Below are 12,687 nucleotides of genomic sequence, written 5' to 3'. Positions count from 1 at the left end.
GCGTGTTAGAGTGCTCTTCTCTTTTGGTTTGCTACGTACCTCAAGAGACCGGCATCGACTCGAGAGGAGAACGAAACTTTCTTCAGGGGATGCAAAGAGACAATGAGGGAGCAGATCCATTGTCTCGCTTCACTGCCATCCAAATTGAATACTATTGCCCTTGAAATGAGATGGCAAAGCCACCTTAATCATATGAGGGAAATGCAACTCCAAAACCAAAAACTTCAGTAGTGAAAGGGAAAAGGAGAGGAGAGGAGAGAGGGGAGGGGAGGGATGGAAGGGACAAAGGAGACCAAGGGCACATCAACTATTGAAAGAGAAGTTGTAGTAACGAGCCACATGTCCTCTAATTTTTCCAAAAGATACCTTGACTATAAAAATCAAGAGTGAGCTCCACGCCTAAGAGCCCTAACAAGGTCAGAATCATGTACTAGCTCGTGGAAGACTTCACACCTTTGAGAGAAGAAGAGTTATAAATGATGCACCAGATTTAGCCTAAGGGGCCCAAGGGGGTAAGAGTACCACAAAGTTCTGGCAATGTTGAAGAGCAATTAAGAGAGGGTTTCAATCCATTGAAAAGAAGGGAAAAAATATCATTGATGCTTTATACTACTCTTAAAGCCAATATATGTCTCCATAGCTAGTCATATCAAGGCTTTCTAATCGTTGCACACCATAAACTAAAAATATAATGATACATGGTGTAACTTATTAATGCATGCATTTGACATTTCTAGGGACTTCAATGTATTATTTTTAAACAAAGTTATAGCATGGAGGTAAGAAAACAAAGCTACAACATATGTAAGGATAACAAATTCAATCCATTAACACAAGAAGGAAAGCCATTGATGGAATCAAGGGTTGCCTTAAATAAACCTAAAATGCATACGATGCCAATCTCAACACTCTTAAGGGTTGCCTTCCACATTTAATACTTCTTGTGCCTTATAATGTGAGAGAGTTAACTACTTATCACTAGTAATACTTCTTGCCAACACAAAGTAATATTCTTGCCAATGAGAAATGTGAAAGCATTCTTTTATGCCCGATTGGCCTAAATGTTAAATAAAGAAGATGCTTTGGTAAATTCTTGATTGTCTCGAGTTACTCCAGGTAGAATGTATTTTCTATGACAATAGCATTTGTTGGCCCTTATCTTAACTAATCCACACAATCTCATGCCATGCCAACTTTATTATCATGAAAAGGCTACATAATCTTTTAGAGCTTACCAAAACTATGGCATGGCAAAACATCTCCTCATGTTCAAAGTGGTGAAGCAAGTTGTGATCACTTGTTAACAAGGAAGTGGTCAAACTTTAACTATTGTCTTATTTTGTTGTGGAATAAGGGGCAATCACCACCAAATGTAGGCTATATGCAAGCTTTGTGCACATCTTAAAGTAATGGCAGAAAGTGAATTTCTTTTGCAACATGTTACCTTTTCATGATTACATTTTCTCTTTTGGTTACTTTTAATTTATATATGTTTGCATGAAGAGATTCAATGCATGATGTATCATTAATTTAAGAAGTAGCATATAAATAACGTAAGGAGTTGGAGAGAACATGTTGAGATCATGGATTATTTTATTGAAGGTATACTTATATAGTAATTAAAATCATGGCACAAGTTGGTCAAGCTAAGTTCTACATATGTTCTTTCAAATTTTAGAAGAAAAGAAATAGCTTGTGGCTAAATTGTAGGTTTTTTATAAGTTTCAAATATTGGCAAACATTGAAATGGAAGGGGTAGTTGCATCCCTCTTAGGATCAACAATCGGTTGTGGAATTATGTCATACCATTTCCACAATCATCTCCTTTTTGTGCTTCCAAGTTCCATACTCGCTATATCCAACTTAGTTGATGCTTCCGTGTTGATGTTGCTTTGAAATGTCATGAGTTTGGTGTAAATTGATTCATATATAATGAGAAAATAGAGTAGACTTTTTTGCATAAATAGTGCTAAAACCCTTAAATGACAATTAGAAATCTAAGTACATTATTCACAACAATTTTGGACATGTGTAAAGTTCATTTTCAAACTAGGATCAAAGAAAAATCCAAAAGCATTAATACTATATACTTATTACTATTGTCTAAGCTCAATTTGGAAACTGAAAATGAAAATTCTTGAAAAAAGGCTTGAGCGAGGGTGCTCGAGGTCTCTGCAGTTGCTCTGTTTGTGATCTTCTTGCCTATCCGAGATCTCCCATTGTCGCGGAGTGGGAGGTGTGGGGACTTTCCTGGTGAGGTTCCTGAGACTACTCAGATGTCATCTGACTTGGTTGGTGGTCTACCAACCCCTTTCCGAGAGCATAGGGGGAGGTGTTGAGGGGGGCCGTTCAAACGACGAACGTAGGTCTGGAGGAGATGGTAAGGTTTTGGGCTCAAAAGAGCGGCCGCCTTCTTATGCTGAGACATTCTCTCATAAACTTTATGTGGGATCTTTGGACCTTTCATGGGAGGTTGCATGGGATTTAGTGTGTGCAGATGTGGCTCGGAGGGAAGCTGAACGTGAGATCTTTGTGAGCATGGCACTAAACACTCAGTTTCGTGTTTATCTTCACTTTGATGCCATTAAGCCAGAGGTGGAGAAGCTAGCAAATGGGGGGGTTCATCTTTTCTTTGCTGGTGAGCTCCTCCACTAGGTGAGCTACGTGAGTTCCTACTTATGAGTGTGATATCCCAATGGAAGGTTATGTTGTGTGGTTCATGGGGAAAGGGCTCTTCCTATTGTGGTGTGTCTCAAACGAGATAAAAAATGATGTTTTAAGTCGATCATTTGTGTTTATGGGAGCGGTGGTCCTCATAATCCTATGGAGTCCCTCATTCAATGTTGATGAATCCATTTTCAAAGAGTGTCTAAATTGGGTCAATTTCCCTAGTATGCCTGCTTGGATGGGGTCTTCTTTTAATCTGGTGGCTAACTCACTGGGATGGATATTGGTGGTTTGAGGAACTAGAGACCAAGATTATTGCCAAAGCATTGGCATGCTGGATTTGAGATATTTGCATGGGAGTAGTGGACAGAGAACATAATGGCTTTATCAAAGGCTGTGACATTTTTGAGAACGTGCTAAACATCTCCTCAACTTTGGATTATGCAATGGCATCAAGTTAGAAGTGTGTGTTGCTTGGTGGCTTCAAGCTTATCATGGTGTTTGGTGGGATTATATGCATACAGTGCTTAGAAAGTTGGGCTTTGGGGATTTTTGCTAAATGGTCAATGCTCTTTTTGCAAATTCCTCAATAATACTCTATTTGAATGGTGGGGTGGTTGGTCAATTTTCCTTGCAAAGGTCAATCAAGCAAGGTTGCCCCTTGGCCCCCCTCCTGTTTGCAATTTGCATTGTCCCTCTAATTCATCTAATTAAATAATATATTAATAAGGGTTTTATAAGAGGGTTCAGCCTCCTTCAAGGGATCGTTTCTGTTCGTAACTTTTTGTTGATGACATGGTGGCACTTACCTTGGATTCTCAAGAAAGTATTGGGAACCTTTGTGGGGTCCTACAGAAATTATGTCATGCCTCTAGGTTGATTTGCAGCTGGCCAAAAACATTTGGTATCCATATTGTGATTCAGCTCCTAGACAGCCATGGTTGGATGCCTTGCCCATGAAATGGGTGGAGAAGGCATGGTAGTGAGATATTTGGGAGCTCCTCTAGGAGTTGGAATCACCCTCCAGCAAAGGTTTGATTGATTCCATTGGGAGGGTTTGGCAAAAGATTAGGGCTTGGAGCTACTCTCGTGACTGCTTCTACGACATACCTGCCTACAATCTGGCAGTTTAAGAAAAGCCGCTAGAAAGAGATTGGAAAATGATTAGATCCTTCATTTGGGTAGAGATATGTCAGTCAGGAAATGGCACTACATACCGTGGGAAGCCATGAAGGTTCCCAAGGTTGCAGGTAGTTTGGAAGTCCCAGATATTGACTTACATAATGTCTCCCTCTAGGGAAGTAGTTACCTAAGATGTTTCTATGCTGAGCTCCATGGGTAGAGAGTTGCAAGTGGTTTCTTCAAAATGCTAAAGGGAAGGGGGTGGGTTCATGGAAGGGGATGTCTTGGTATGATTAGCAAATATTGTTGGGTCTGACCTCATTGGTAGATTGGTGGAGGCTTGGAAGTCTCATAGCCACCTCATGAGGTGGAGGGGTAAGACGGGGTCAAGGGGGGATGCGAGCCTGGTCAAAAGTTTGTGGTAGAGCTGGGTTGTTACTATGCAGTGAAAAGCCATTGCTTGGTTGGTTGTATGTGCTACAAGGCCACTTTACGGAAAAGGGATCGAGCTTTGGATGCATCTGTGGGACTCTAAGAGAGCATGTTGGAGATCACCCAATGCCTTAAGAGATCACTATGCTCTTTCGGATAGGGAGTCTGCTTTGCTTTTTGAGGTCTTGAGTAGTCTTTACAAGTCAGATGATGCCTAGTCCAAAGTCAAACTAATTAGAGGTGGGTTGGCACTCCTAAAGTATGGATGAAAATCTACAAACTCCTACAAGGCTTGATGAGAAGTTAGATGCCTTAAAGTAATATGCACAAACTATGCTAATATATACATCAATTTAGGACGACCACTGCTAGGACTAAGAACTCATAAATGACTCAAACAATGCTAACTATGAGTTGGAAATGACTTAAATGATGGTTCAAAAAAATTTTGTAGGTGCTTGAGGCTAGGATGGTGTTTCCCCAAACTACTTAAGGAAAGGCATGCACCGAAAACTCCAATGTTGAAATTTTGTAGCTCTTCAATGTTAACATCCGGACTAAGAAGCTGAATATGCTAACTCTGAGTTGAAAATGACTCAAACGATGGTTTAAAAAAGTTTTGTAAGTTCTTGAGGCTGGGATGGTGTTTCCCCAAACTACCTAAGGAAAAGCATGCATCGAAAATTCCAACACTGAATTTTTTAAGCTCCTCAATGTTAACATGTGGACTGAGAAGCTGATCTAGGAGGGATTGCGCCAAACTATTTATGAGATGGGGCCAAAACTAAGAACGTGTGCCACCAAAATCAACTAGGTGGGTGCCAACTATTGTGGGAGATGGCTTCCTCAGAATGGGCTATTGATGTCCAACTTAGAGGGGCATGCTCGGCTATAACGATGCATACCATCATCTAAGGTCTAATCTTTCTTCTCTAAGATGAAAGTCGGAAGCAAAAAGTTGTTACCCACTATTGGATGACTAGAGACCTTCTTGCAACACCTTCCATCAGGGTGGAGGGCTTTATCCATCCACGACCTCTTCGTCATCATCATTGGGGACTTGTACGGCCGTAGGGATAAGCTAAGAAATGGGTGGAGTGAGTGGATACGGGGGGAGGAGTCGAGGGAGAATAGCACGATGGCATACTATTGTGGGTGTACTACCTTGAGCCTTTCTTACATGCATCCAACTGTTGTTGGAGGATGGCAATTTGGTCTTTTAGGAGAATGACCTACAGGGACTCAGTGGAAGTGCCCTGAGCCAAGTCCTTCCCAAAAGTTGTGAGGGCATTTGACATGGCTAGCACCTCGATCATGGGTGCCTTGGCCTTCTATTGTGCCATGGTGAGCTCTATTACGTACCTATTTTGGGTCATGGTTTAGTTTGCTGGTGGCCAGGTGGGCACTGCCTATTGTGGCCTACTTTCGGTCCTCATTGCCCTTTGTGGCCGGGCAGATAATCTACAAGATCTGGTTTGAGGACCACAATGCCCGCATCACTGTCTGGCTTCGTTGGCTTGTTGTTTTGGAGCAACACCATAGATTTGCAGCCAAACTAGATTACGTGTAGCTGCTGGATGTAATGTTGCCATAGGGCCACGTGCTTTCTATTCAAAATCCTTATGAACTTTACAAGCTCATTTGGGTCTAGTCAGATATGAGCATCCACTATGTTAGTGGTTTTAAGCTTCGAGGAACACCGGGTTTGAGATAACTCATGCTGGCTTCGAAGGTAGTCTGGCATCTAGAGATGCTTGGATCTTTGCTACAGCTATAGAGACTAGTGAACTTTGAGCTAATTGCACTCCTCCAACTGCTCTCTTTGATATGTTGCCTCCCTTGTCATTACATTCAGGATAGAGCCTAGCTTGGCACTTGCATTGAAGATGCTTTGTCAAATGGGCCATCCGCCTCCAAGAAATTAGCCAAGTATTGGGCACACCAGGGAGCTACCAGCCAATCTGATTTGGTATGTGGGGTAGGAAAGGCATCCGATGGGGATCAAGGGCACGCGCGATCGAGAGTGTTACTACCAATGCAGAGTACTTCTAACTTCTGCTTCTTGGAGAGTCCAAGGGCTCTAAAATGGCCTTTCACTTCTGGAAAGAGGCAAGGTGGCTAGAAAAAGTTAACGAGTCGAGGGCACCAATGATGCAATAAGGTGGTGGTCACAAGGGGTAGGGAAACCATAGAAACAAAAACTAGAAGACATACGAGGGCAGAGGAAATACTGGGGTGGGAACAGAGGGATGCCGATAAGAGGAAGAGGGAACAGTGCTAGCTAGAAATTTGGTCGTCGATGGTGAGTCCAAAATGGATTGAAAGGACGAAGGAACAAGGGGTGCCAAAGGTCTAGAATAGTAGAGGAGAGCAGGTAATGGGCTCCAGGTGCTCCGTCATGATCACAATCGACTCCTCCATTTCTTTCTATGCTGACTCCTCCGAGTCTTCAAATTGTACAAGCTTCGGGATCCTCTTCTTGGGCTTGAGACCTCTACCCTTCTTCTTTGAAGGACAAATGATTCTGCTCTTGCAATCTCTGCTATGCCTATCATCAACAAATCTTCTAGAGTCAAGAGACTAGAGGGGGAAGTGTAGCTCCTTCGAATGGGAGCAATATTGAGAAATTTTGCCCCAGTCTCGTGCACAAGTTGTTGTTATTATGCACCCTCTTGACTTCATCTTGGGACCTTTCTAGAAGTATTGACGCATATGCCATCTATTTTCCTTTATCACTTGGAGCAACCATCTCATCTCGTCACCCTGCTGAGACATTCACCATCTTATTTAGGATCCTAGGCAGCTTCAAGAAGAATAGATAGCATGATATAAATGCCTTGGCCCCTAGAGCATTAAGCAAGATCTCCAACGTCTGCTTCTTGTCGAACAATGCTTCCATGTTGGGGGGGTCTTTATTGGTTGAACCTCTTTTCTTACATCAATGGAAAGGTGTAGTCGTGTGCTCACCAACTCCCCTAAAGCAAGTATCACCACTGGCCGCCCAAACCAAATTGTTGGGGTGAGTGAACTGGGCCACCATGCTATCAGTCTTAGGGTGCAACTCCAGGGAATGGCTCCTGCCTTATCAAGGTGCACCTTAATCAACTAGTCATGTATCTCTACAAGATTGATGTTGAAGGCCTTGAGCATCTCCTATTGCACCGTTGTTGCTGTAGCAAAGCATTGAAGGAGATCGTGGAGGCGAGCAAAAAATGGTATAGTCATAAGCAAGAAGAGCATGATGGAAACTAAGGGTAGTGTAAGCAGCCTCAAGACTAGCAATAGCAGGAACATAAGTATGCAATTTGCAAAACTCGGAGGCATTGCCAAGGAGATGAAGGGGAGATAAGCTCCCTTAGCTCTATATGCATGCACCTGCATGATTTCCATTTTTGGAAATTTGCATCAAGATATTCTTGGGGTCCAAGTAATGATGCATCATCATTCGACCACACTACATCCACACATGCCACATTGACCAACTGGCATCTCTGGTTGCTCATCATGGAAACAAAACGACAGCATAGGTCTAAAATAAGGACCTAAGGCAAATGCCATCAATCAACTTCTTTAATTTCTTGCCTTGCAACATGCCCAATACAAACATGCACGATCGAGTATGATCTGGCCAACCTGAGCTTTAACTTTATGGAGTAAGGGCCAAGTTGTGACTGAAAGAGTAACGCTATATCCTTGTCCTTGAGAATCCAAATCTTTACATGATAGGTTGACCCACTTCTTCCAAAGGGCGTTGTACTACATTCATGACTTTTGAGGCAAGGTACAAGTCTTCGATGGTTGGCAATGGACTCTTTAGGGCTTAGGCATTAGGATATGACGATACTAAGGCTTGGAACCAAAAACTCCATGGAGACTATGACCTTAGTTCCATCAAGTTCTTGTCCCAATTAGTCTAGTCATCATTAACCACCTTCTTCATGACTGTTTGCATGTTTTTGTGGATGAATTTTCTTGGCCATTGGTTTGAGTATCGTAGATGCTAGACTTCTTATGGATAATCATGTGCCACTTCATGAGCACTTTGATAACATCATTGATGAAATGGCCACCATGATCACTAGCCAACTGAATCGAGCAACCCTAAATCGGGTGATATCATTTCATAGAGAAACCTAGCCACAGATGCCATTGAGCTCTATGCAAGGCTCACACTTCAACCCATTATATGTAATAAGTTGTTGCCTGAGGATGTATTGATTCCCAGATGGATGGGCTATTAGCATGAAGGGTCCAACAAATTCCAAGCCCCATTTTTTGAATGATTCGAGGGGCAGAGGTAGATTTTGCAACATCACATGTTGGATGTTTGGTTGACCCAATCTCTAGCAAACGTCATACTACTTAGCATATGCATAGGTGTCTTTGGCTACCATTGGTCGCCATGTATAGAGCACCTTCTAACCAGTCACGTCACCAATAAAATAGCCCTTGATGGGCCTTGCTCAAAATTTAGGGTTGAGGTGATAAAGGATGCTTGCAATGATGTAGAATTTTGACTAGAGAGGGCAAAGGCACTTGCATTTGTCTTGGGACAAGTGTACCCTAGGGGTGTCGGTGTCCACAAATTGGTACATGTCATCATACCAACTAGGAACAAAAATGTTGGGAGATCTTCTTGCTACCTCAACCTTGAGTAGGTTGGCATCTGCAAGTGGTCCATGAACATCAGGCCTCTCGCTACTCTCTAGTGGGAATAAACAATCAACAATTGCATACATGGAGCTTGGAGTATGGTCAATAGAAAAATCAAATCCTTGTAGTAGCAAAAACATCCAAGTGAACGAGGTAAATTACCTATAATATTTGGTTTGTTGACGGGGTACAATAACGCTGCATGGTCCACATAAAATGTAAACTTGTTGCCAAGGAGATAATGCTGGAACTTGTTCACAACATAGATCATGGCGAGGGATTTATTTTTTGTTGTGTAGCAAGTCTTCTTGATTGCAGATAACCTCCGACTTGCATAATAGAGTAGTCAACATTACCCTTTCAACTTCTACTGCATCAGCATTGCACCAATAGCCACATCAGAAGGGTAGTGTCCAGTCCAAAAATGTTGGATAATTGCCATCATTAGCTTCAAATAGCAGAAGGAAATGGTCACACTCTAGGGTCCAAACAAATTTTACCTTTGTTGAGCTATGCATTGAGGGGCACAGCCACATCCATGATTTATTGGAGCATTTGAACTATGCCATCAAACTTGGTTAGGGAACTTGGCCAACTACTTGCCATTAAGTGGGTCCATGGCCTTATAGATTTGTTCCACCTTGCTTGAATCCATAGCAATGTTGTCCTTTGAAATGATATGTCCCAATAGCATTCCACAACTAACTACAAGCGCATATTGGTCAAGTGTCCAATGACAACTAGGACTCCCATAACTAATTAACATTAGGTGATGGAGGAGCTGCTCTTGACTTCCGTAGACAATAAAGTCATTTAGAAATATCCTCATGAATGAGGTCAGGTAACCAGGAATCTCTTGCACAATACATAGAAACACCATAGGTGCATTCTTCAGGCCAAAGGTCATAACACTGGATGCAAAAGCTCCCCCTGAATGCCATCTTCTCTTCATCTTGCTCAACCATCCTGACTTGGTTATAGCCACTGAACCCATCCAAAAAAACATACATCTCATGGAGCCATTGAGAGTGCTCTCAACGGAAGCAAGAACAGAAGAAGGAGAGAGAGAGAGAGAGAGAGACAGAGAGCCACACAAGTTTTGGTGGGTGCAGAACCACCCTAATCTTCTTTTTCATTCATTTATATATGTGTTTGAGTATTGTACATAACCGGGGTTAAGGCATAGTGACCTTTAACCCCCACAACCTCCCACTTAAAGGACAATGTGCCTTTAAGAGAGAACAACTAGTGAGCATACTATCCAATGCCCATCAATACACGACAATACTCAAACCGCTGACTAGGTAGACTCTTCGTCAGCATATCTGCAGGGTTATCATCTGTATGAACCTTGACAAGCTCTATGCGCTTGTCCTCAAGTACCTCCCTAATGAAATGATACCTGACCTCAATGTGTTTGGTCTTTGCATGAAAGACTGGATTCCGTGCTAGCTGAATAGCACTCATGGAATCACTATGCAATGTCGGTACACCTGTATGAATCCCCAAATCTCCCACTAGCCAATCAAGCTATATAGCCTCCTTGCAACCCTCTATGGCTACAACATACTCAGCCTTTGTGGTAGACAAAGCAACGCACTTCTGTGGACGAGACATCCACGACACCGCACCACCTGCAAAGGTGAACACATAACCATAAGTGGATCTCCTACTATCCACATGCCCTGCATAGTCTGAATCTGTGTACCCAAGTACACGCATGTCTCCTCTACCAAAGCAAATGCACATCTCCTTGGTACCCTTCATGTACCTCATGATGCACTTAACTGCCTCCCAATGCCTCTTTCCTGGATTAGCCATATACCTGCTAACAACTCCCACTGCAAATGCAATGTCTGGTCTAGTAGCTATCATAGCATACATAAGACTCCCAACCGCTGATGCATAAGGAACCTTAGCCATCATGGCCCTCTCCTCTTCTGATTTGGGACTATCTGTATGACTCAGTTTCACATATGGAGGCAATGGAGTACTCACTGCCTTCCCCCCCTCCATATTGAAACGCTGCAATACTTTTGTAACATACTCTTTTTGTGAAAGCCAAAGGAGTTTCCTACTCCGATCACGCGTGATGCGCATACCAAGAATATGACCTGCAAGTGCTAAATCCTTCATATCAAAGGCCTCATGCAACTTGGCCTTTAATGCATCTAGCTCATAAGTATTCTTGCTAGCCAATAGCATATCATCCACATATAGTGCCAGGATTATCAGGCTATTATCCTTAGCCCTTTTAGTGTAGAGGTAGTGATCAATTTCACTCCTTCTAAAACCCTGGGACCGAATGAAAGCATCAAACTTCTGATAGGTGCTTGCTTAAGACCATAGAGACTCTTTTTCAACTTGCAAACTAAATGCTCTTTGCCCTTTTCTTCAAAGCCTTCCGGCTGCACCATGTAAATTTCCTCATGCAAATCCCCATGCAAGAAAGCTGTCTTGACATCCATTTGCATAAGCTCCATATCCTCTGCTGCCACTAGTCCAAGCATGCATCTAAGTGTGGTCATCTTCACAACCGGAGAGAATATCTCATCAAAGTCCACACCCTTCTCTTGCTTGAACCCTTTAGCAACCAAACGGGCCTTGTACCTAGGCACATCATCACCTGTGACCTTCATTTTGTAGACCCATTTACATGGCAATGCTTTCTTTCCATGTGGCAAAGAAACCAAGTCCCAAGTCTTATTCTTCATAAGTGAACTCATCTCTGATTGCATATAGCATACTCCCACTTGCGTTGATCCTCACGCATCATAGCCTCTTTGTAGCAAGAAGGCTCCCCGCAATCAGTAAGCATCACATAGTCTACCCCTGGAACAAACCTATCAGGCGGTCTAGACACTCTAGATGATCTTCTCAAGGGCATTTCAGCTTGCTGTCCCATTTGCATATCAGCCACATTTGGCTCATCATTTCCACCAATAGATGATCCATCATCTACCCTTGATTGTATACCTGTGGGAGTACTTGGTGGTACCATTTCTTGCACATTTGGTGCATGGACAGCTTGCTGCCTATCAACATATGTAGGTGGATTCACATCCTGGTATCAGAGCTCGGGTGATCTAGCTGAGCGTGCGTGAATGCTTGAAGCTCAGCAGCTCTGTGGGAGGAAGGAGAAGCTTTGTGGGAAGCTTTGTGGGTGACTTTACTTGCATCCGAGTGTGCAGAGACCTTGGAGGAACCTTTGGAAAAGTCACTTTGGCTTTGCGAAGTGGTTTTGAGAGCCTGTTAAGAGCTTTCAAAGAAAAAGTCGTTTTTTGAGCTTTTTCCTATTCTGTTCGATGACAGAGACTCCGTATTAACTTGTAGAGGCAACTATTGCTTGCTTTTGGTGTCCACATTACTTCAGGAGCTTGGAAACACCTTCATTCTTGAATCTGGGATCATTTCAGTGGATTTCTGACTCACTGTGTCAGTTCCTGCGTTTTTTCCCCGGGTGTTGGAACTCAAGTTTGGAGCAACCATTTGCAGATCTGTCAGTTCTGGTGGACTCAGGAGGTCCTAAAACTTCTATGTTGCTCATCATTCGCACTCCGGTGGAGTTTACAAACAGCTCTGATACCAGTTGAGAGTGCTCTCAACGGAAGCAAGAACGGAAGGAGAGAGAGAGAGAGAGAGAGACAGAGAGCCACACAAGTTTTGGTGGGTGCAGAACCACCCTAATCTTCTTTTTCATTCATTTATATATGTGTTTGAGTATTGTACATAACCGAGGTTAAGGCACAGTGACCTTTAACCCCCACAGCCATAACCACATCAAGCATAAAGTCTATGAAGGGTAATGAAAAG

This window comes from Dipteris shenzhenensis, chromosome 20, assembly GCF_047967505.1.
Source record: "Dipteris shenzhenensis isolate YYH24624 ecotype China chromosome 20, Dip_SZ_1.0, whole genome shotgun sequence".
Taxonomy (NCBI): domain Eukaryota; kingdom Viridiplantae; phylum Streptophyta; class Polypodiopsida; order Gleicheniales; family Dipteridaceae; genus Dipteris; species Dipteris shenzhenensis.
The sequence above is the reverse complement of the archived record's forward strand: the minus strand, read 5'-3'. Positions refer to the sequence as shown.